The 23,779-nt window shown below is 41.3% G+C and overlaps 1 protein-coding gene across 1 annotated transcript in view; it reads left to right on the forward strand.

The window, feature by feature from the left end:
* Positions 1-2,524: 2,524 nt before the first annotated feature.
* FBXO34 (F-box protein 34) overlaps positions 2,525-23,779 on the forward strand; it is an 83,728-nt gene continuing 62,473 nt past the window's right edge. Inside the window, exon 1 of the mRNA XM_012504499.2 lies at positions 2,525-2,759. The gene's annotated coding sequence lies outside the window, so the exon portion shown is untranslated. The remainder of the gene's footprint in view (positions 2,760-23,779) is intronic.

Below are 23,779 nucleotides of genomic sequence, written 5' to 3' on the forward strand. Positions count from 1 at the left end.
TTTTTCTGATTAAATGAAACAATGTATGCAAAGTACTTAGAATAATGTCTGGATGACACATCATAAATGTAATGTTGGATACTAACACTCTGCAGTAAAGACATATATATATATTTATATATAAATATATATTTTGATAAATATATAAATATATATTTTGATAAATATATATATATTTTGATAAATATATAAATATATATTTTGATAAATATATAAATATAAATATATATATATTTATATAAATATATAAATATATATATAAATATATTTTGATAAATATATAAATATATATTTTGATAAATATATAAATATATATTTTGATAAATATATAAATATATATTTTGATAAATATATAAATATATATTTTGATAAATACATAAATATATATTTTGATAAATATATAAATATATAAATATATAAATATATATGTATATATATTTTTTGAGACAGGGTCTCCTTCTGTTGCCCAGGCTGGAGTGCAGTGGTGTGATCTCCGCTCACTGTAGCCTCAAGCCCCTGAGCCTGGCCAATACCATTATAAAACAGACATCATACTCATCTACCATCATGAGAAAAGTGTACATCACTAATATGGTTGTAATTATTCATTAAACATTTAAGCAATATTAAGTGCAATACTCTTTAGTGAATACTAGGATATAATCTTTCCCCTAGCAATTTAGAATCTAGCAGGGGCTATTAAATACACATATGGAAGATGTGTGTGGAGTAATATAAGGGCCATAAAAGGAAGAGAAAAAAATTAGAGGAATCAACTTTTTGATTCCTCTAATCAACAGGAATCCAGTTATTTTTTTTTTTTTAGATGGAGTCTCACTCTTGTCACCCAGGTAGGAGTGCAGTGGTGTGGTCTCAGCTCACTGCAAACTCCACCTCCCAGGTTCAAGCGATTCTTCTGCCTCAGCCTCCCAAGTAGCTGGGACTACAGGCGTGCACTGCCACACCGGGCTAATTTTTGTATTTTTAGTAGAGATAGGGTTTCACCATGTTGGCAAGGCTGGTCTTGATCTCCTGACCTCAAGTGATCTGCCTGCCTCCGCCTCCCAAAGTGCTGGGATTACAGGCGTGAGCCACCATACCCAGACAGAATCAAGAGGTTTTAAGGACAGTGTTTGAGATGAATCTGAAAGGATAAACTGAAGTTTTACAATTTTGAGCTAACTATGACATAAAGAAGCTTCAAATGATCATGATATATTGAGCTAATATTGATCACATATTAAATCAGACATACAGTTTGATGCCAAGGTGTACCATATAACATCCTTCCTTAATTATTTTTTCCTTTTTGAGATGTGAGCCACCGCACCTGGCCTTCCCCTCTCCAATTTTTATTAAAAATATGTATATAGATAAAGGTCTAGATGGAGATATTGAGTGGTTATTTCTTGGTAATGAGATTATGCGAAATATTTTAATTTTGTTTTTATGTTTTAATATTTAAGATTTTACACATATATTTTACAACAGTAGTTTTATAATTGGACAAAATTATTTTTGTTAAGGACTGGCTAAAATCAAAGTTGCTGGTTTAAGTGTAACTTGGTACAACCTTTTAAAAATCATTTGGCAGTTTGTATTAGTAACTGTGAAAGTGTTGATAGTCTTTTTCACCTAGTGGTTTCACTTTTGGGTATCTTTAAAAATCTACATTCATGAAGATGTTCTATGATTTCTTTATAATGGCAAAAAGTGAAGGAAACAAGTATGTCCAAAAATAGAGAATTAATGCAGTAAATTTTATGTCCACTTAATGTAATTTTATGCAGCTGTTAAACTGGTTATGAAGCTTATGTGGAAATATGAGGAATGTTTATAAAAGTGAAAAGAGGATGTAAAATCGCGTACAACTACTATTACAGTGTAGTAAAATATATGTGATGGGGCAAAAGGTCTAGAAGAAAATACATTGTCCTCATGTTTTTCAATGTGGTTAATATCACTTTCACAATGAAAACAATGATAAGCTTAAAGGTTGGGGATCAAAAGTTCCTCACTGGCCCTCTGATTTGAATATAAAGTGTTAAAAATTTATATCCATCATTAACCAGCCCTTAAGCTTCTACAGACTTTAACAGTTTCGTGTCAGCCTCAACGTTTATCTACTTTCTGACAGGTATCCCTGCCATGATTTGCATGGGAAAGAGTCAGAAGGGACCCTTCCAATTTTGTCATTTTACAAATTGAAACTCTGAACCCCAGCCTTCCAAGCTAGCAGCAGAACCAATATGAGGATCCAGGTCTACTAGGTTATCTAATAGTATCTAAGACCATTTATAGCTTCAGGTCCACCCACGAATATTCATAAACTTGACATGTCTGCTGATTGAACCCTGGCGTCACTACCCTTCTGGCTGGCCTGGGGAGTTTGATTCCTTTCCCTACAGTTGTGCCCAAACTTTCATTCTCTACCACTTGGGGGCCGCAGACGAGTCATCCAGGTCTCCCTTTTCACTTCCCCTTTGCCGCCCCCAGTGTCCGGCAGGGGGCGCCGTGAAACTCTGGATCCGTGGCCCCTCCCCCGGCTAACCGTCGATTGGGCCGGCGCGTGACGTCACTCCGTTTTAGCCAAACAAATGGGTTTCGGGGCGAGCGTTGGGCGCCGCCGCGCCGCGCTGGGTGCTCGGTCCGCCTCAGCGGTGGGGAGCGAGCCAGGCCTCCCGCCACCGCTGCCGCCGCCACCACCGCATCGGGCTGGTGCAGCCCCGGGCCAGGCCGCGGCCGGGGCAGGAGCGCAGGTGGGTCCGGGCCGAGGTGGGGCGTGGCGCGAGGGCCGCGCGGCTGGGGTCCGGCGGCGGCCACCGTGGCCGCTCCCCGCCCCCTCCCGCCGCCTGCCTGCGCTCCCGGGGCGCCGGGCGGGTGGGGGCAGGGGCGGGGGCGCCGCCCGCGGGTCCGGGGCAAGGACCGGGCCGCCTGCGCCTCCTCCGGGGCGGCACTCCCCGCGCGCACTGCCCGGGTGCTGAGCGCCCCCGCGGGCCACGGAGGGTCGGGCGGGTAGGGAGCGGGGTCCTGGGTCCTGGCTGAAGCTGAAGAGATCACGGATAGGCCGTGAGCGGGCACCGGACCGGCGCTCCCACCTACGGGACCAAGGGCGGTGAGGAAGTTAGCCTCTGGACTGGGGTCGCCTCGCCCCTGTCGCGCCCGCCCGGGCTCGGCCACTCTGCCCTTCCCTGCCCCAGCGCAGGTGAGCTGGCGCTTGTCCTTAACCTTCCTCGACGACGAGGCGGGACGGAGGCTCGGACGCCTCCCCAGCCTCTGGGCTGGCGCAAGTCGACTGCGGTTCGTCCTCAGTCCGCGATGAAGTCATAGGGCTGTGGGTCCGCGTGTCTGTGACGTCAGAAGATGGGTCCTGGGATGTCACTGCAGGCCCGGGCGGGGACCTGGGCTCGCGGAAGGACCGGGGGGACCCGCAGGGGAGAAAAAGGAAGTTGTCTTCCACGAACGCCTGGAATCGCAGTGGATTTGAATCGAAAGTTGTTCGATATCAGCATTTTGCAGTTTTATTGTAATAGTTGTCAATTTCTTTAACTTCTTGTCCAGCAAGCGTTGCGAATACAGCTCAGTAGAAGACATTTGATTTCGAAAAATTTAAGTCAGGGTAGGAGGCTTTTTGGAGGGTGTAATGTAAAAAGCCTTTTAGGAAGCTAAATTCATAGTTTGATAGTTTGCGATCAGAATTACTGAAAAAAAGAGAACCACTTCTAGTGCTGATAAATCAGTTTGCTTTACTTGTTTTTTTTTTTTTTTTTAACTGGACATCTATCTGCTTGTTAGCATTTTTTGTTAGAAAATGGCCAGGAGGAGGGAGAGTGGATCTTACATGATTTTTTTTGCTGTTGTAAAGGGAGGGAGGAGTTTGAATTAATCCAACATTTGTCTTAAATAATAATTACCTGAGGAGTTAATTTATCCAGGTTATCTATCCCACCCTATGCTACCATGCTACCACCCCATGCTACCATGGTTTAGAAGTCAGAACAAGCCTTTGTCTTGCTTTCTTACTAAGACCTGGCTATAACTTAATATAATAACATATTCCAGGACCGCTTGTCTGGATAGGTAACTAAAATTTTGTCTGTAGTGCTTTTAAATATGAAATTACAGAATTAAAAAAATGATTTGTCTATGAATACTGTTTTTCTTCCAAAGCTTTCAAAAGAGATCTAACTGGAAGAGAAGCTAGTCACTTGTCATAGTGACCCTCTTCAGGTATTCCAGCATATCAGTACTTTTCGTTTCCTCCTCTGTAGAATAATGTAAATGGAATCTAGTTCAAAAGGTAGGTGGCTTAAACTTGAAGCATAGTTAGTCTTTAGCAGGAAGCTTGGGTAGAAGTCCTTAAACCTTCCTCACTGACCTTGACTTGTAATGGTAGGGTTTTTTTTTTTCTCTCTCTCTCAATACTTCCTGCTCCCCATTTGCCTTTTAGAGGTGATTGATAAGATCCTGTCTCTCTGGGTTTTACATCAACATGCAGTTGGAAGTTTTGCCCATTTTCAGGCAGGAAATAAAAGCAAAAATTTACCCCTGTTAGGTACTATTGGATTTGACTGGAAGTTCACAAAACAGGGCTTTCCTGTACATCTTATTTTGATCCTCACCACAACCTTGGGAATTTGACAGCATTGTGTGCGCTACTGAAAGTTGTTCTGGTTTTTTCTTCCTTCTTTTAAGAAATTAGGAATTTTATGCTGACAGTGTTGAGTGAAGTCTCTAAAGATAGAATTTTGTATACAAATTATTTTTTGTATATACAAATTTTGTATACAAAATTTTATATAAAAGATACAAATTTGAGCCTTTGGATCACCAGAGACTGAGAGGCACTTGAATTATTATGCAACTGCTGATATTGAGAGTGTTAGTCAACCTTTAAGACGAAAGAATCTTGGCAAGATACTATGTGATGCAATTGAAGGAGGTCCAAAATGGACGCTTGCATGTATCTTTCCGGAGCGGTAGCCATTCTGGGGCCGGCTACACGGCTCTATGTAAGTTAGGTGTACTAGTTTTTTTCTATGTTTTTTTGAAAGGGAGTCTCGCTGTGTCGCCCAGGCTGGAGTGCAGTGGTGCGATCTGGGCTCACTGCAACCTCCGCCTCCCGGGTTCAAGCGATTCTCCTGGCTCAGCCTCTCGAGTAGCTGGGACTTCCGGTGCGTGCCACCATGCCCGGCTAATTTTTGTATTTTTAGCAAAGATGGGGTTTCACAATGTTGGCCAGGCTGGTCGTGAACTCCTGACCTCGTGATCCGCCCACTTCAGCCTCCCAAAGTGCTGGGACTACAGGTGTGAGCCACCGTTCTCGGCCAGGTGTACTAGTATTAATGGGAAAGGTTGAAAGTCAAACTAAGTAAGAGTTGAAAGACCTACAGCTGATAAGGAGATACCTGCTCTTCGGCAATGCATATTTCGCCTCTATTTTGCTTAGCAGTTAGGAAGTTTTTATTTTTCCTCATGGAAAATGAGTTAATAGGTGAAGAATAAATGTCATAGTGCATACTGATGTGACTGAGGAACAATGACAGATATTTAAAAAGCCAGCTTGTGAGTGTTGGTTTGTAATTATCTAACAAGCCAGAACTCGTGTGAAACATTTTTACGGTCTGTTTCTATTTTTGGCAGGATCTTTTTCACCCATGCTTTCCAGTTTTGGGTCTGGGAAGCAGCTTTTACTTCATATAAATGGTTTTATGGAAATTAATTTTGAGATTGGTTTATTATTTTCAGTCATTTTATTCACTTATATAATTTGAAGGCACTAAATTAAACAGTCGTTTGTTATCCATCTTTCTGATGGATAAAAGCAAATGTCAAGAATGAGAGTGCTGTATTGTAGAAATTCCTCAGGATGTGTTTATTGGGTCAGTTACTTTATTAACATTTAGGATTTAAATTCTTAAAAATTTTTACTTTATTTTTTAAACTTAATTTATGTTCAGCTAGCTTAATTTGACAGTTTTTATATTCTAGTAACTTTAATCTTGTTTTAATATGTGTTTGGGAGAGAACATACTTATCTTTAGAGACATCATTTAGTGTTATCTTCCAAAATTTGCAGCTGTTTAGAACCAGATACTTGAGGGAAGCTACTATGGTATGATGAATGCCTTCCTTGTTAGGTCATGTGTGACAAAGGCAAAATTCAGCAAGTGCATAATCTGCAGTCCTTTGGAAGCAACAAAAACAAAAAAGAGCAGATTAACTCGAAATGCATTTAGGTCATCTGGAAATTGAATTCCTGTCAGTTCTTATCTTTGCATAATTTATCTTCTCCCCTTTAGTTAACGCTTATGGTATTTTGAAGCTGATGACATACTGTATTTTCCAGGAGAGCATTAATACAGGGTAGTTGTTTCTTAGTGTTGGTTAAAAGAACTTATCAACCTTTCATTCCCACCTCCATCTTCTAGTTAATGCTCCACAGAAGAGGCTCTCATTAATTCCTTTTAAAATATTCAGCTTCAGAAACCTAACATGTACATTTCCTACCCTCAGTAGAATGTAGGTTAAATATGAAACTAAGTGCTATGTAAGTGTGGTTATTGCATTATTAGGTATGGATTTCATTCATCCAACAAACATTTTTTTGAATATTTCTGTGCCAGGTACTTAGCTAGGGACTGTGACACAGAGATGATATGTCCTTCTTGCAAGGACCCTTAACCTTTGTTTTAACATTGCCTTGCTATGGTGGGTCTTGGGTGTGAGAGGCTAGAGTTGAGTCAAGAGGATAAACTATTGGCCAGGTGCAGTGGCTCATGCCCTTAATCCCAGCACTTTGGGAGGCTGAGGCGGGCGGATCACGAGGTCAGGAGATTGAGACTATCCTGGCAAAACAGTGGAACCCCATCTCTACTTAAAATAAAAAAAAATACAAAAAATTAGCTGGGCGTGGTGGCGGGTACCTGTAGTCCCAGCTACTTGGGAGGCGGAGGCAGGAGAATGGTGTGAACCAGGAGGCGGAGCTTGCAGTGAACCGAGATGGCGCCACTGCACTTAAGCCTGGGTGACAGAGTGAGACTCCGTCTCAAAAAAAAAAAAAAAAAGATAAACTATTTATGTTATGCTAGATTGGCCAGAGGTGTTAAAGGTCAATTTAAGGAGGTATTAGAAACTCAGTTAAAAAGAATAGGGAATGGCTTATCATAGCCCAAGACAGACAAGGGCGTAGATACCACAGATTGAGATTGTGCTAGAATGAATGCAACTTAGTGAGTTTGGGTTTCCTTAGAGGCAAGAACAAGTGCTCAAGGCCAGAACTAGTCTATATAGGCAATCTAAAATTAGATGCATAGAAAAGAGGGACAACCCGAATACCTGTTCTCCTTTTCTTTCCGTTCTCAGGCATGCATATACCTTCTTTTCCTTTAAAGTCAATCCTTTAATTGATGAACTTGGGAAATACGCAAGCCTCTCACAGCTTTCATTTCCAGTGTTTGCTTTCTTTCTGGAAGATTTTATAGTGAAACATTTCATTCATTGCAGAAAAGTGGAAAGAATTGTTTGTACATTGCATACCTAAATACCCACCACCCCTATATTGTTAGTCATATTTTGGTATATTTGCTTTATTGCCTCACTATCGGTCTATCCATTCATCAGTCCTTTTGTTTTTGTTGTATTTCAAAGTATACTTTACACCTAGACATTTCCCCATGCCTATTATTAACTATTTGTTTACTTGTTTTTAGGCAAAACTTGTGTATAGTAAAATGTACAAATCTTATGTATACCATTCCCTTAGTTTGAACAAGTTCGTACATCTGTGTTAACCCATATCCCTGTCTAGATATAGAACATTATCATCACCACAAAAAGTTCCTTCCTGCATCTTCTAGTTTAATTTCATTAGCTGTTTAATCTCCTGCAGTCATATTTCTACTAGTTTCTTCTGAAACTACTTGTTCAAATGATCTACTTTGTTAGAAGTACATTAGGGTCGCATTGTGCTTCGTGTTCAGAGTATAAAGAAATGAAGAACATAACCCTTGCTCTCTCTATGATTTAATCTTTTGTTTTTTGAGACAGTCTTCGCTTTGTTGCCCAGACTGAAGTACAGTGGTGCAATCATAGCTCACTGTAACATTGAGCTCCTGGGCTCAAGCCATCCTCCTTCCTCAGCCTCTTGAGTAGTTGGGTCTACAGGTGTGTGCCACCATGCCTGGCTGCTTTTTAAATTATTATTATTTTTTAAAGAGACTAGATCTTGCCCAGTCTGGAGTGTAGTGGCTGTTCAAAGCCCCGATTATAGTGTACTGCAGCCTTGAACTTTTGGGCTCAAGTGATCCTCAGCCTTCTGAATAACTGGCATGTACCACAGGCCTAGTTTGGGTTTTAATTAGGTATCTGAAGAGAGATAAGTAAATGTTACATGAATTCAGAGGAGGCAAGTTTCTTAGAAGTGGGTCTTGAATTAGGCCTAAGGTCTGAATGTTGGTGTCCCTTCAAAATTTAAATGTTGGAACTTAATCCCCAGCGTGATAGTATTAAGAGCTGGGGCCTTTAGGAGGTGATTAAGTCATGAATGGGATTAATGCCCTTGGAAAAGAGGCTTGAGGAGCTCTTTGTCCCTTCCATCGTGTAAGGTGCCATCTCTGAGGAACAGGGCCTCACCAGGCACTGAATCAGCCAGTGCCCTGATCCTGGACTTCTCAGTCTCCAGAACTGTCAGCAATAAACTTCTGTTGTATAAAAATTACACAGTGTAAGGTATTTTGTAGCAGCCTGACGAACAAGGACAGGCCTTTATTTAAGGATCCAGAGAAGAATTTTTTATTTTATTTTATTTTTTTAAAGACTGTGACTAGAAGCTTTTGTATAAAGGAACAGTAGCAGACAAGGTGGTTGGGACCAGGTTTTGGAAGGAGTTTGAATATTATTTTGTACTCAGTGATAGTTTTTGAGGAAGGAAGTAATGTTTTTCACAGATCTTTCTGTTAAATCTTTATCCTGTTTGTCATCTTTGGTACTTAGTAATATAGAAGACCTCGTGTTTTGAGTTCTCTCTTCTCTTAGTTCTTTGCTTATCTCTAATTTCTCAGCTTTTCTGACAATTCTTTCTCTTCCAGATCCAGACTATCTAATGTTCTGTTCTTGAACCTTTATTCCTTCTTATAATCCAGCCCTTACCTCTTAGGGCTTCTCAGCTACAATTCTATCCAAGTCATGCCTACATTTTTATTCATAAACTGTTAACTCTTGTTAGGTTTCTGACTACTAAGAAGATGCTTCTTTTGTATATCCCTTTTTACTTTGACTTATTCAGGATCCTGTAGCAAGAGCATTTGCTTTAAGTAGTTGTAGCAAACAGGATTTATTGAGAGAAAGATAGGTAAACTTTGAGCGGGCTGAATGAACAGATCAGTCCGAACTTCAAGAAACAAACCCCTGAATGACACTGCAGAGCTTGCCTGCCAAGGGGGCTACTGCACCAAGAACCATGTCGTTGAATCAGAAAGCCGCTACCAGAAGTTTAACTTACTTGGGTAGGACTGTTCTTTCTGTTCTCTGTATCTTATGCAGGTATGTCTGCTTGCCTATACTTAGGTCATAGGTGAAACCTAAGCATTGCCCATATATAAAACAGGAAGTGCATGTGAGAGCTTTTTTGGATTATTGAGTCTGCAGTACATTCAGTTTGTGAGGAACTGAACTCAATTTTCCCCAGGTTCCCTCATTGTGACAAAGTTAAGCTTTTTCTAAGTTTTCTTTTTCATTCCAAAGGCATGGGTATTGTTCCAGTTTTCTGAGGTAGAAACTATTGAAAACTGTATCATTTAGATTTTTTAATGCTGATGTAACAGAAAACCAACTCAAATTCACTGGCTCACAATATTAAAAAGTCCAAAGTTGAGGCTTGATTCAGTTATACTTACGTGATCAGACCTCATCTTTGTCTTCCTTTATTTAATGAGCTCAGCTTCCGTGGTTTTGGTCCCTTTGTGTTCACAACGTGTTTGTTGCAGCTCAAGCCCTACAACCTCATGCTATCAAGTCCGGGAAAATACATAGGACTACTGTACAAAGAAAACTAGTTACATTAAAATGTAGTTATAAAAGTATTTTAAAAAATTGTTGGTAATACCTGTTTTTTTTTTTTTTTGAGACAGGTGCTTGATCTGTTGCCTAGGCTGGAGAACAGTGGTGCTAACAAGGCTCACTGCAGCTGAACCTCCTAGGCTCAAGTGATCTTCTTACCTCAACCTCAGCCTTCTAAGTAGCTGGGACCACAGGTGCGCACCACCATATCCAGCTAATTTTTAATTTTTTTGTAGAGATGAGGTCTCGCCATGTTGCCCAGGCTACTCTCGAGTTCCTGGGCTCAAGCCATCCTCCTGCCTTGGCCTGCCAAAATGCTGGGATTTTAGGCATGAGCCACCATGCCCACCCTGTTTCTTTATTAAAAAGATTTAGTGAAGGCCGGGCGTGGTGGCTCACGCCTGTAATCCCAGCACTTTAGGAGGCCGAGGGCGGATCATGAGGTCAGGAGACCAGCCTGGCCAAGATGGTGAAACGCCATCTACTAAAAATACAAAAATTAGCTGGGCATGGTGGTGGGCACCTGTAATCCCAGCTACTTGGTAGGCTGAGGCAGAGAATTGCTTGAACCCGGGAGACGGAGGCTGCAGTGAGCTGAGGTCGTGCCACTGCACTCTAGCCTGGGCTACATAAGTGAGACTCCGTCAAAAAAAAAAAAAAAAAAAAGTATATATATGTATATATATATTTAGTGGGGTCTAATAATTTCTGAGTGGTGATGAGTATTATTACTATTTGGAGGTATCTGCAACCAAAGATCATGTGATAGAAAAATAAACTGTGATTTCTACTGGTGACAAAATGAACAGCTATTGCTAATATAATACTATTGTGGTGTTTTGGCTGAATTCAAAGTGAAAGGAAATGCTAAATTTCAGTTAGAGGTTAAAGATGTAATTTGTTCTTCTCAGTTTAACGACACCCTGAATTCTATATATAAACCCTTGGAGTATGTGTGAGCCTCAGCTTAAGAACCACTGCTAGAAGAGAGTTTCTCTTCCTAGAAGCTCAAGAAATGTATTCTTGTGTCTCATTGACTTTGGGTTATGTTGTCATTTCTGCATCAACCATTAAGGCAAGAGAAATAGGATTTGCTAATTAGTTTAGCCAGCCTGGGCCTACCTCTGGAGCTGGGGGCCATTCCCTCCTAACCAGCATCATGGGAGAGGAAGTGGATTTCCAAGGGAAAATCAAGCAGTGGATGGCAGGATCTGGAAGAATTTGCTAAGTGCCCCTAAATAAAGAGCCAGTAGATATTGAGTAGCAAATAGCATTATGTCCATCCTCTCCCTTTACTTCCATGGTCAACCAGTCATTAAGTTTTAGTGAAACTTTCATTTGCATTTGCCTTTTTCTGTTTAGTCTCTTTGATAATATCTTAAACCTCCAGTGTGGTAGTGTGTGGATTAGTCCATTGGATTGTGGAAAGAAAAATGTTGAAACTTCTGTTTATTCTTCTCATCCTACTAGTATTTATATACATTTTATATGTATGTAAAATATATTAGTACATGATAAATATACATACATGTATATATCACATCATATTTGTGGGTACATGTTAAAAATGTTTTAAAAAATGGGAATGGGAGAATCAGAAAAGTTGAGATAACTATGTAGAGCAGTGCTGTTGAGTAGAAATAGCCCTCTAATCTGTGGGTTTATCATCCATGGATCCAACCAACCTCAGATGGAAAATACTTGAGGAAAAAAAATTACATCTGTATTGAACATGTACAGATATTTTTTCTTGTCATGACAGTACAGCATAACTCTTTACATAGCATTTACATTGTATTAGGTATTTTAAGTAATCTAGAGTTTAAAGTATGCGGTAGAATGTGCATAGGTTATATGCAAATACTACACCATTTTATATTAGGAACTTTTTTTTTTTTTTTTTTTTTGAGACAGAGTCTCGCTCTGTCACCGAGGCTGGAGTGCAGTGGCGTCATCTTGGTTCACTGCAAGCTCCGCCTCCCAGGTTCACACCATTCTCCTGTTGACTACAGGTTCCGGCCACCTCGCCCGGCTAATTTTTTGTATTTTTAGTAGAGATGGGGTTTCACCGTGTTAGCCAGGATGGTATCGATCTCCTGACCTCGTGATCCTCCCGCCTCAGCCTCCCAAAGTGCTGGGATTACAGGTGTGAGCCACCGCGCCCAGCCATATGTCAGAAACTTGAGCATCCATGGAGTTTGGTGTCCAAGGGAGGTCCTGGAACCAATCCGCCATGGATACTGAGGGATGACTATAATATGAACCTTGTATGTATGTAATTTAGCATTTTCTAGTTAGCCACATTAAAAAAGGAAAAAGAAACAGGTGAAAAATATTTTAAAAATATGTTAACACATTATATCCAGAACGTGATTTCACATTGAAATCAATATAAAAATTACTGAAATAGTTTACAGTCTTCTTTTTCATATAACATCTTTGAAATCTAGTGTGCATTTTACACTTAAAGCATATCCCTCTGGGCATGGTAGCCCATGCCTGTAGTCCTAGCTGCTTGGGAGGCTGAGGCAGGAGAATCTCTTGAACACAGGAGTTTTAGGTTATGGTGAACTATGATCGTGCCACTGGACTCCAGCCTGGATGACAGAGCGAGACCCGACTCCTAAAAAAAAAAAAAAGCACATCTCAGTTCAGACTACTAACATTTCAGGTGCCAAAGGCCACATGTGGCTAGTGGCTGCTGTGTTGGATAGCACAGATCTAGACCAATGATCATTGTGAATTTAGATTTCTGTAATTGTCTCTGTGACGGTTTTTTATAATTCCATATTTGCCCCCTTCAATCTTATACACAGTTGGCAGGTTAGTTGGACAAAAATTCCAGTGGGATGATGTTACTCTCCAAATGAGAACCTGCTCTAGATTTAGACGTCATAAGATAGTCCCACCCTTCCTCTCCATTTTCTGGGACTGCCTGCAATAAACCTGGTATTCAGGCAGTTTCCTCAGCCTTGCTTTCTCCTTTGATTTCTCCAAATATAACATCTGTTTTATGAAGTCTATTCCCATAAAACCTTGTTGGACTCACCAATCCCTCTGTAACATCCTTACCATTTCCCACATTCCTGTGGTGTATATTGAGTACTTAGCCACTCAGCATGTTGGCATTTCATTGTATACTGTTGCTTGTTGCTCTTTAATTGTTTCACATGTAATGAGCCTTATCTCCCCTAATAAATTCTAAGCTTCATATATTATCCCTGAATGGTAGGCACATATTGAAGGCTTAGCTTTTCCTTATCTTTAGAAAGGACATAGCTGGGCTATGTAAATTTGTAGCTTTACGTTTTTTTGAAATTGTTTATGCCAATAAGTTTTATTTTTACATTTAGCTTTTTTTTTTTTTTTTTTTTTGAGACAGTCTTATTCTGTTGCCAGGCTGGAGTGCAGTGGCACAATCTCGGCTCACTGCAGTCTCCGCCTCCCGGGTTCAAGTGATTCCCCTGCCTCAGCCTCCCGAGTAGCTGGGACTACAGGTGCATGCCACCATGTCTGGCTAATTTTTTGTATTTTAGTAGAGACAGGGTTTCTCCATGTTGGCCAGGATGGTCTTGATCTCCTGACCTCATGATCCGCCCGCCTCAGCCTCCCAAAGTGCTGGGGTTACAGGCCTGAGCCACTGCCCCTGGCCAAATTTAGCTTTTTGACTCTGTGCTTGTGCTTTCAACACTTTCACAATGATTTTCTGCTTCTTGATAAGGAAGGCACCCTTGATCCTGTCATGGACTCATTTAGCACACATTGGACCACGATAGGGCCTGCTGACATGTTTTTTCATTGTAGACAACCTTATAAGAACTTTAAGTCTCACGGCACAAACCCCTCAAAGTCTGTCTGGGCACATGCCACATGCCAATTTTGTGTCTTTCCCAACCTTCTTGGTTGGTAAACAGTTCTATTGCCAGGGGCTGGGGACACCCTATTTCTGTTGAAAGCTGTATTGTAGGAAAGCTGATGATTGTATGTCATACACTGGACCATTCTGAGTGACTGTAGACAATGTTCCCGGAGAAAAGCAGTTGCTGTGTTTTCTACTCTGCTTGTTAACTTAGACACTTTTTAGCAGATTCATTTGTAGGAGTTGGTGTTCATTTGCTTTATGACAATTAAAAAGATTAATTTTGTTTGTAGAGTAGTTTATTTGAAACTGTAGAATCATTCTTGGAACTACAGAATAGGGAATTATTGATTAGCTGGAGTTTCTGAAGATGAAATTTGAGTTTCATAAGGTAGTCTCAAAGGACACTTTTGCTTTATTGTCCGGAAACCAGGAGAGGCAAACTTGTTTCCAAAGTAGGGCAAGAGGTTTTATTTCAAGTTCAGTCATCAGGATTATTCTCTGGAGGTTGTCAGTACTTTTTTTACAAACCCCAGTCACTTTAACCCTAGGGAATAGATTTCTCTTGTTCAGGCTGTCTTCTTTCTTGGATGAAGAGCTCTACCATCATCACTATATTTTAGCTCATTTGTGGAACAAAGGACTATCGAAATGTTTCCTGAAAATAAGTCCAGAGAGGGCCTTAGAGCTTTATGCTTTATTGAATCGTCTTTCATTTGACATTTTCTTTGCTGTGTTTTACTTAACATAGGCTATGATTAGATTGATAAAAAGCTAAAAAAATACACCAACATTTTTAACTCGTGGAATTTCACAGCCTATTTATTACAAGCTATTTTATATGCCAGGTATTATGTTAAGCATATTAGTTATATTTCCATCACTTTTTCTTTTAGCATAATTTTACAGATATTATATTCTTTGGCAAATAGCAGTCTTTAAGAATTTATTCTTTTTTTTTTTTTTTTTTTTTTTGAGACAGTCTCACTCTGTTGCCCAGGCTGGAGTGCAGTGGTGCGATCTTGGCTCACTGCAACCTCCACCCCCTGGGTTCAAGCGATTCTCCTGCCTCAGCCTCCTGAGTAGCTGGGATTGCAGGAGCCAGCCACCATGCCCGACTAATGTATTTTTAGTAGAGATGGGGTTTCACCATGTTGGTTAGGCTGTTCTTGAACTCCTAACCTCGTGATCCGCCTGCCTTGGCCTCCCAAAGTGCTGGGATTACAGGCACGTGGGCCACCATGCCCAGCCAATAATTTATTCTTTTTATTTAACACTTTGTGTTTTCCCCTCTTTTAGGTAAATATAATAAAATTGGTTATTAAAGTCCAAAAAAAATTAACCTTACTAGAGAGTTCACATTTTTGATTTATTAGCTGGTAGGAAGTTATAACTTTTCCTAAAATTAAAACGTGACTTTACATTCTAAGTGTGTGTGTGTGTCTGTGTGTGTGTGTGTGTGTGTGTGTGTGTGTGTATGTGTATGTATTTTTAGAGATAGGGTCTCATTCTTTTGCTCAGACTGGAGTGCAGTGGCACGGTCATAGCTTACTGCAGCCTCAGACTCCTGGGCTCGAGCAATCCTCTTGCCTCAGCCTCTGGAGTAGCTAGGACTTACAAGCGTGCACTACCATGCCTAGTGTTAATTGCATGTATTTTTAAGACTGTAGGGTATAAAATTTTTTTTCACTTAAAAATTACAGTATATGGGTTGGGTGTGGTGGCTCACGCTTGCAGTCCCAGCACTTTGGGAGGCTGACGTGGGTAGATCACCTGAGGTCAGGAGTTCGAGACCAGCCTGACCAAAATGGTGAAATCCTGTCTCTACTAAAAATACAAAATTAGCCGGGCATGGTGGTGCATGTCTGTAATCCCAGCTACTCGGGAGGCTGAGGCAGGAGAATCTCTTGAACTCAGAGGTGGAGGTTGCAGTGAGCCGAGGTTGTGCCATTGCACTCCAGCCTGGGCAACGAGAGTGAACCTCTGTCTCAAAAAAAAAAAAAAAAAAAAAGCGAATGATTTATTTTCTTCCTTTTTATTTGATTCAGGGACCTAGCCTCTGGATTTTGAGTGTTTGTGGTTACCTAAAATGTTGTTATTATTATTATTATTTTTTTTGAGACAGGATCTCTGTCACCCAAGCTAGAGTGTAGTGGTGCATTCTCAGCTCACTGCGCCTCAACCACCCAGGCTCAAGCAATCTTTCCATCTCATCCTCCCGAGTAGCTGGTACTACAGGCATGGGCCACCACGTCCAGCTAATTTTTGTATCTTTTGTAGAGATAAGAGTTTCACGCCGTTGCCCAGGCTGGTCTTGAACTCCTGGACTCAAGTGATCCACTCTCCTCAGCCTCCCAAAATGCTGTGAGAGTACAGGCTTGAGCACCATATCTGGCCTCACCTTGGTTCTTACTGCAGTTGTCTTGTTTTATTTTGTGAATCTTTACTATGTTTATCCTGCTTTTAATTGTCCTATTTTAAAATGCAGAGAACATTCTCTCTGGCCAGGTGAGGTTAAAAAAAAAAATGCAAAGATGAGGAGTTGTAAAGCTTCTTTCAAGAATTGTTCCGGCCAGGCGCAGTGACTCACGCCTGTAATACCAGCACTTTGGGAAGCCGAGGTGGGCGGATCACGTGAGTTCAGGAGTTTGAGACCAGCCTGACCAACATGGAGAAACCCCGTCTCTACTAAAAATACAAAATTAGCCGGGTGTGGTGGCGCATTCCTGGAATCCCAGCTACTTGGGCTGATTCAGAAGAATGGCTTGAACCCAGGAGGCAGAGGTTGCGGTGAGCCGAGGTCGTGCAATTGCACTCCAGCCTGGGCAACAAGAGCGAAACTCCGTCTCAGAAAAAAAAAAAAAATTGTTCTTTCTCCTGGGAGTCGAGGAACAGCAGGTTACCTAAGGTGGGGTGAAGGGAGGTTTCCAGGTTGGAAACAGAGCAGGTCAAAACTCCCACGCTGACCAGTAGTGGGATCGTGCCTGTGAATAACCACTGCCGTCTAGCATTGGCAACATAGTGAGACCCTATCTCTTTAAAAAAAAAAAAAAAAAAAAATTCCTTTATGAACATTTCATGGGATTTCCTCCATCCCCTTTTAAGGGGCATAACAAGAAGGAGAACATGCCTCTTTAAAAGGTATTTTAGCAATTAAAATCTCCCTGCCAGCTCATTTGTTGGTCTACTTAAATATTCAAGTTTTATTTCATTAAAGGTCTTTTCAGGTGTTTCAAGTGTTCCTTTAACCGAACACTTGTTGAACTGAACACTTGTTCATGTTTCTCATGTTTAATGGCTGTGATTTAAATACATGTTGGTGTTACTGAAATCATAACCCAGTGAGAATTCCTGTTAAAAGTGTTAAGATTTTGGACTCTTGCATAAGTCCCTTAAGGAGTGGTCTGGCAGTTACTAATCTTTGTTTCCCATAGAATCAGGAATACCCTCTATCTTTAGATGTTCAGTCAAAATTGGTTAGAATTGAATTTGAGTAACCCCCGTGCTTGTATGTATACTGCTTATTTAGTATTCATGGAGAATGCTGTATGAAAATTTGATTAGTGCTTTTTTTCCTTCCAAATTGATAACTTAGAAGAGACAATTAATCTCTACCTCTTTCCCTTCCCAATTTGTAAAAAATGAGTGTAACTTCCCATCTTTCTACTTTTAAAGGATGTTAGACTTCTTGGTTTATTAAAGTAAGAGTGATATTCTTGAAGATTCAATGTGAATTCAATTTAATGTTCTTGGCAGACACAAACTTAGTTTTTTTCCCTTTTAGAAGAAAACCATATCAAGCCTTCATTAATGAACCTCGGTGTAACTTTTGGCTTTCTTCAAGACATTTGTCATTTGCGTTGTACGGCTGTGGCGTAGATATCTTCAAATAATGCTTAATTTTAATTTTATTTCCTTGTGCATTTGTTTTTAAACTCCTGCTCAATTTACTTACCAAATATTAATAGTGTGCCTACTTTCAGTCTTCTACATTTGAATGTCCCTTTAGTCTATGTTGCTGAAATTCTACTTTATAGAATAATGCAGATAACTGTATTGGAAAGTGTAGTCTTTGCCCTCAGGAGCATTTACTCTGATAGGGTTAATGACTGTAAGCCCCTAACGAAATTTCCACACTAGTTACTAAGAATTTTTAAAGGATAAGTGATTTTGTTTGTAACCCTCCAACCCTGTTCAAAACAATTTGATGTTTGTACTACAGGTTGAGTATCTCTTATCTTACATGCTTGGGACCAGAAGTGGTTTGGATTTTGGATTTTTTTTTTGAATTTGGAATATTCACATATACATAATGAGATATCTTGGAGATGGGACCCACGTTGAAACACAGAATTCATTTATGTTTCATTTACTTTTTTTTTTGTTTTTTTTTTTTTTGAGACAGAGTCTCGCTTTTTCGCCCAGGCTGGAGTGCAGTGGCTTGATCTCGGCTCACTGCAACCTCCACCTCCCACGTTCAAGTGATTCTCGTGCCTCGGCCTCCCGAGTATCTGGGATTACAGGTGTGCCATCACACCTGGCTAGTTTTTGTATTTTAGTAGAGATGGGGTTTCACCTTGTTGGCCAGGCTGGTCTTGAACTCCTGACCTCAGGTGATCCACCCGCCTCAGCCTCCCAAAGTGCTGAGATTACAGGCATGAGCCGCTGTACCCGGCATCATTTACATCTTATACACATAGCCTGAAGGTAGTTTTATACAATATTTTAAATAATTTTGTTCAGGAAACAAAGTTTGTGTACATTGAAGTGTTAGCAAAGGTGTCACAATCTTAGTCACTCATATGCACAGTCTGTAGTTATTTGGCATCACCATCACACTCAACTGAATTTATATGATACTGGTAAGCAATCATTTTCTTATACTTATTCACACATAAGTATAAGAAAAAAGTAAAAAATAACAGTAAAAAGTATGACATACCATTAATATAGTGGAATAATAATGTGTTCAGGGTAACTAAGCACAATAGCATCACCAGAATATCTGTATCTGCTGTTAAGCAACAACATCAACAAATAAAGTTAGGCTTTCAGTCCCCACCTGTGATGTTATTTTTTGATGAAAAGGTTTCTGGACTTTTTGTTTGTTTGTTTGTTTGTTTTATTAAGCCTGGAAGAAACATCAGAATCAATTGAGGGACCAGGAAATGGGGCCTCTAGGGAAGAGAAGGCATTCTGCTAGATGGCTTTTAAAAATATTTCCGCCAGAGTCACTTGTCTCATTAACAACAGTTTTTGTCTTAGAAGTCTCTCTTTGATTTTATAAACCATCATGATTTTGTTATGAATGCATGCTGCTCTGGTTCTCTAATAAGCCCAACATGCATTTGCATCATGTCAGCAATAAGCACTTTTTTTTGCTGTGTTAACAATGTCATCTTCATTGTTGTGTGCCTGTGTTTTGACTGTGACCTGTCACATGAGGTTGGGTGTGGAATTTTCCACTTGTGTCATCATGTTGGAGCTCACAAAGTTTTGGCTTTTGGACCATTTTGGATTTCGGATTTTTGGATTAGGGATTCTCAACCTGTACTATCAGCCAGGAGGTATAAATGATGTCTCCTTTGTGGGTTTAAATATAATTTATTGCTTAAGATGTTGCTTGTAATTGGTGTAGATCAATAATTTATGCTTCATGACCTCTACCTTATGATGTGGTTAGTCATCTTTTGGCATTGGTGTGAGAAATAAGGTTTTCCAAAAGGAAAATCCAATTTTTTTTGGATATTTCTAAAGTAAAGCAATTTTTTTATTTTGTGCATTTAAATTATAATCATTACATAGAAATAAGTACGTAAAAATGGAATATAATCATAGCTGGGAAAAAATAGTCCAAGACTTGGGCTACTGCAAAATTAAATGGTTTAATTAAGAGTAGATTTTGAGTAACTCTTGTTGTGTTGTTTATGCCATGAAAAAGGCAATAGTTTATATTCACATATTTTAAAATAGCGTTGAAAAGAAAACCATGTATGGCCTGTTTGATACATTTCTCAGAAATCCTCATTTTATTTCAATCTGATTCATAGACTTTCAAATGATCCTACTTGTAACTGTTTAGAAACTGTACTCCTCTAGCAAGAAAACCTTTTGCAATGATTTCTTTTTTTTAATTAATTTTTTTTGCACACAAAACAACAAACATTTTGTAAAAATACATACAAACAAAAAGATGCGTATCAAACATTAGGAAGGTTGCACATGGGAAGACGGGGAATAGAAATGGGGAGTGGGAATTAAAGAAAATGAATGAGAGAGGGACTTTGTATGGATCAATGATAATAACTCAATCCTCTATTTGACAAAGAAGAAGGAGAAGGAAGAGGAAGAAAAATAAAGTGGGATAAAGGATCAGAAAGGGAGGAAAATAGAAAAAATTAGAGTATGACTCCAGGGTAGACCTGTTTTGTTGTTGCTGGGTTGGTTGGTTGGTTTGTCTGTTGTATTTTTCATATGTTTCGCCATGTTGGCCAGGCTGGTCTCGAACTCCTAGCCTGAAGTGATCAACCCGCCTCGGCCTCCCAGAGCGCCGGGACTACAGGCGTGAGCCACCACATCCAGCCCTCACATTGCTTCTGGCCTCCGTGGTAGACCTCCCAGACGGGGCAGTCGGGCAGAGGCGCTCCCCACATCCCAGACGGGGCAGCCGGGCAGAGGCGGTTCCTCACTTCCCAGACGGGACGGCCAGGCAGAGGCGCTCCCCACTTCTCAGACGATGGGTGGCCGGGCAGAGACGCTCCTCACTTCCCAGACGATGGGTGGCCGGGCAGAGGCGCTGCTCACTTCCCAGACGATGGGTGGCCGGGCAGAGGCGCTCCTCACTTCGCAGACGATGGGTGGCCGGGCAGAGGCGCTCCTCACTTCCCAGATGGGGCGGCTGGGCAAAGGCGCTCCTCACTTCCCAGACGATGGGTGGCCGGGCAGAGGTGCTTCTCACTTCCCAGACGGGGCGGCCGGGCAGAGATGCTCCCCACCTCCCAGACGGGGCGGCGGCCGGGCAGGGGCTGCAATCCCAGCACCGTGGGAGGCCAAGGCAGGCGGCTGGGAGGCGGAGGCTGCAGCGAGCCAAGACCACCACGCCACCACAGTCCAGCCCTGGCAACACCGAGTGAGTGAGACTCCGTCTGCAGTCCCAGCACCTCGGGAGGCCGAGGCGGGCAGAGCACTCGGGGTCAGGAGCAGCAGACCAGCCTGGCCAACATGGCGAAACCGCGCCTCCAGCCAAAGGAGAAAAAGCAGGCAGCGGTGGTGGCGCGCGCCGGCAATCCCAGGCAGCCCGCAGGCTGGGCCAGGAGAATCACGGGAGCCGGAGGCAGGGGGTCGGCAGTGAGCCGACTAGATTCCAGCCTGGGCCACAGAGGGAAAAGAAAGAGAGAAAGAGAGGAGAGGAGGAGGGGAGGAAGGAGAGGAAGGAGAGGAAGGGAGGATGGATTTCTTCAGTTAATCAGAGAAAAGGCTTGTTGGACGATTTGATTTAGCTAGCTGCTTTGTTTTACCCCAAGAGCAAATGATGAGAAATTAAAAAAAGGTACAGGGCCGGGCATGGTGGCTCACGCCTGTAATACCAGCACGTTGGGAGGCCGAGGCAGGCGGATCACTTGAGGTCAGGAGTTAGAGACTAGCTTGGCCAACGTGGTGAAACCCCATCTCTACTAAAAATAGAAAAATTAGCCAGGCGTGGTGGCGCATGCCTGTAATCCCAGCTACTCGAGAGGCTGAGGCAGGAGAATCGCTTGAACCTGTGAGGTGGAGGTTGCAGTGAACTGAGATCAAGCCACTGCACTCCAGCCTGGGTGACAGAGCGAGACTCTGTCTCAAAAAAAACAAAACAAAAAAAGGGTATGTAATATATATTTCAAGCAGCAAAATGACCCCAAAACTTCTCTTTTTGGTTAAAATGTTTTCTTGCCCTTTTCTCTCAAAAGATTTAGAGTTCTTAGCCTTCTCTTTTTTCCCCCCTTTCCATCATTTTTAAATTTTGTTATTTTTGTATCTAGTAGTTCTTAGGTAATTAGTTTAGTGTGGAAGTATTTCAAAACCAAAATCTAATATAAACCTTCAAATCATTGAAATCTGCATATACCAAAATTTCAAAAAAGTTTGTATATTTTAGTAGGATGGAAGAACATTTACTTTTTGAATAATATGTTCACATGGTTCAAACACAAAAGGCGCAAAAAATGAGAAGTTTTCTTCCTTCCCCTGTCTCTTGGGCACACTTTACCCCTCTCTGGAAGCAACCAATGTTACCAGTTTCTTATCTATTCTTCCGGTATACGATTCTTTCTATGTATGTACATATGACAGAAAGAAAGAGGTCTTGCTCTGTGCCCCAGGCTGGAGTGCAGTGGCATGATCACAGCTCAGTGCAGCCACAACATCCTGGGCTCAAGAAATCCTCCCACCTCAGCCTCCCAAGTAGTTGGGAATACAGGCATGCGCCACTATGTCTGGCTAGTTTTTTTTTTTTTATAGAGACAGAGTCTCACTTTGTTGCCCAGGTTAGTCTCGAACTCCTGGACTCAAGGATTACTCTGCCTTGGCCTCCCAAAGTGCTGGGATTACAGGAGTGAGTCCCCAAGCCCAGCCACTGTCTACCTTTTTAAAAAAAACAAGTATGGTAGCATACTCTGTATACTATTAGCTTGCTTTTTTCACCTAACAGTAGTTTTAAAATTCTTTACATGTTGGTATATGAAGAGTGTATTTGTGATAGAAAACTTAAAATAACAGTGACTTAAACAACAACAAAGTTTTTCTCTTGAAAGTTCGGGTAGGTGATTTAGGGCTCACCTGGAACTCATGGTGTGCTGTTTTTCTCTTATTCTCCTTTTTTTAAATTGAGGCATAATTTGGCTGGGCACGGTGGCTCACACCTGTAATCCCAGCACTTTGGGAGGCCGAGGCTGGCGGATCACTTGAAGTCAGGAGTTTGAGACCAGCCTGGCCAACATGGTGAAACCCTGTCTCTACTAAAAAATGCAAAATTAGCCCGGCGTGGTGGCAGGTGCCTTAATCCCAGCTACTTGGAGGCAGAGGCAGGAGAATTGTTTGAACCCGGGAGGCGGAGGTTGCAGTGAGCCGAGATCGAGCCATTGCACTCAAGCCTGGGAGCAAGAGTGAGACTTCTCTCTCAAAAAAATAAATAAATAAATAAATAAATTGAGGCATAATGGATACAGTAACATGCACAGATATTAAGTGCATGGTTCGGTGAGGTCATTATCCCCCACCATCACTTTTCTGATTGGCCTTTTTCTATACTAATACTGCTCTATGTATGCTGCCTGTGTCCTCATTGACTTAGCAAGATCTCCAGCTATTGCAGCCCATTCCGAGCAGCAGAGTGCATGAAAGGGCAGAGGTTCTGTTACCCTTTTAAAGGAAGGTTTCTAGAAGCTGTCACTCCATAGCAGTTTGAATTATGTTTCATTAGTTAGAACTTAGTGTCATAGCCACATCTGAATACAAAGGAGGTTGAGAAATGCAGTCTTTATTATCTTTTTTTTCCCCATTATAAACAATGCTGCAGTGAATAACCTTATTCAGATTTATTTTTATTTATTTATTTTGAGACAGAGTCTCTGTTGCCCAGGCTGGAGTGCAGTGGCGCTATCTCAGCTCACTGCAACTTCCACCTCCCGAGTTCAGGTGATTCTCCTGCCTCAGCCTCCTGAGTAGCTGGGATTACAAGCACCTGCCACCACGCCCGGCTAGTTTTCTTTTTTTTTTTTGTATTTTTAGTAGAGACGGGGTTTCAATCCTGTTGGCCATGCTGGTCTTGAACTCCTGACCTTAAGTGATCCTTCTGCCTTGGCCTCCCAGAGTGCTATGATTTTA

The sequence above is a fragment of the Nomascus leucogenys genome, chromosome 1a (genome assembly GCF_006542625.1).
Source record: "Nomascus leucogenys isolate Asia chromosome 1a, Asia_NLE_v1, whole genome shotgun sequence".
Taxonomy (NCBI): Eukaryota; Metazoa; Chordata; class Mammalia; order Primates; family Hylobatidae; genus Nomascus; species Nomascus leucogenys.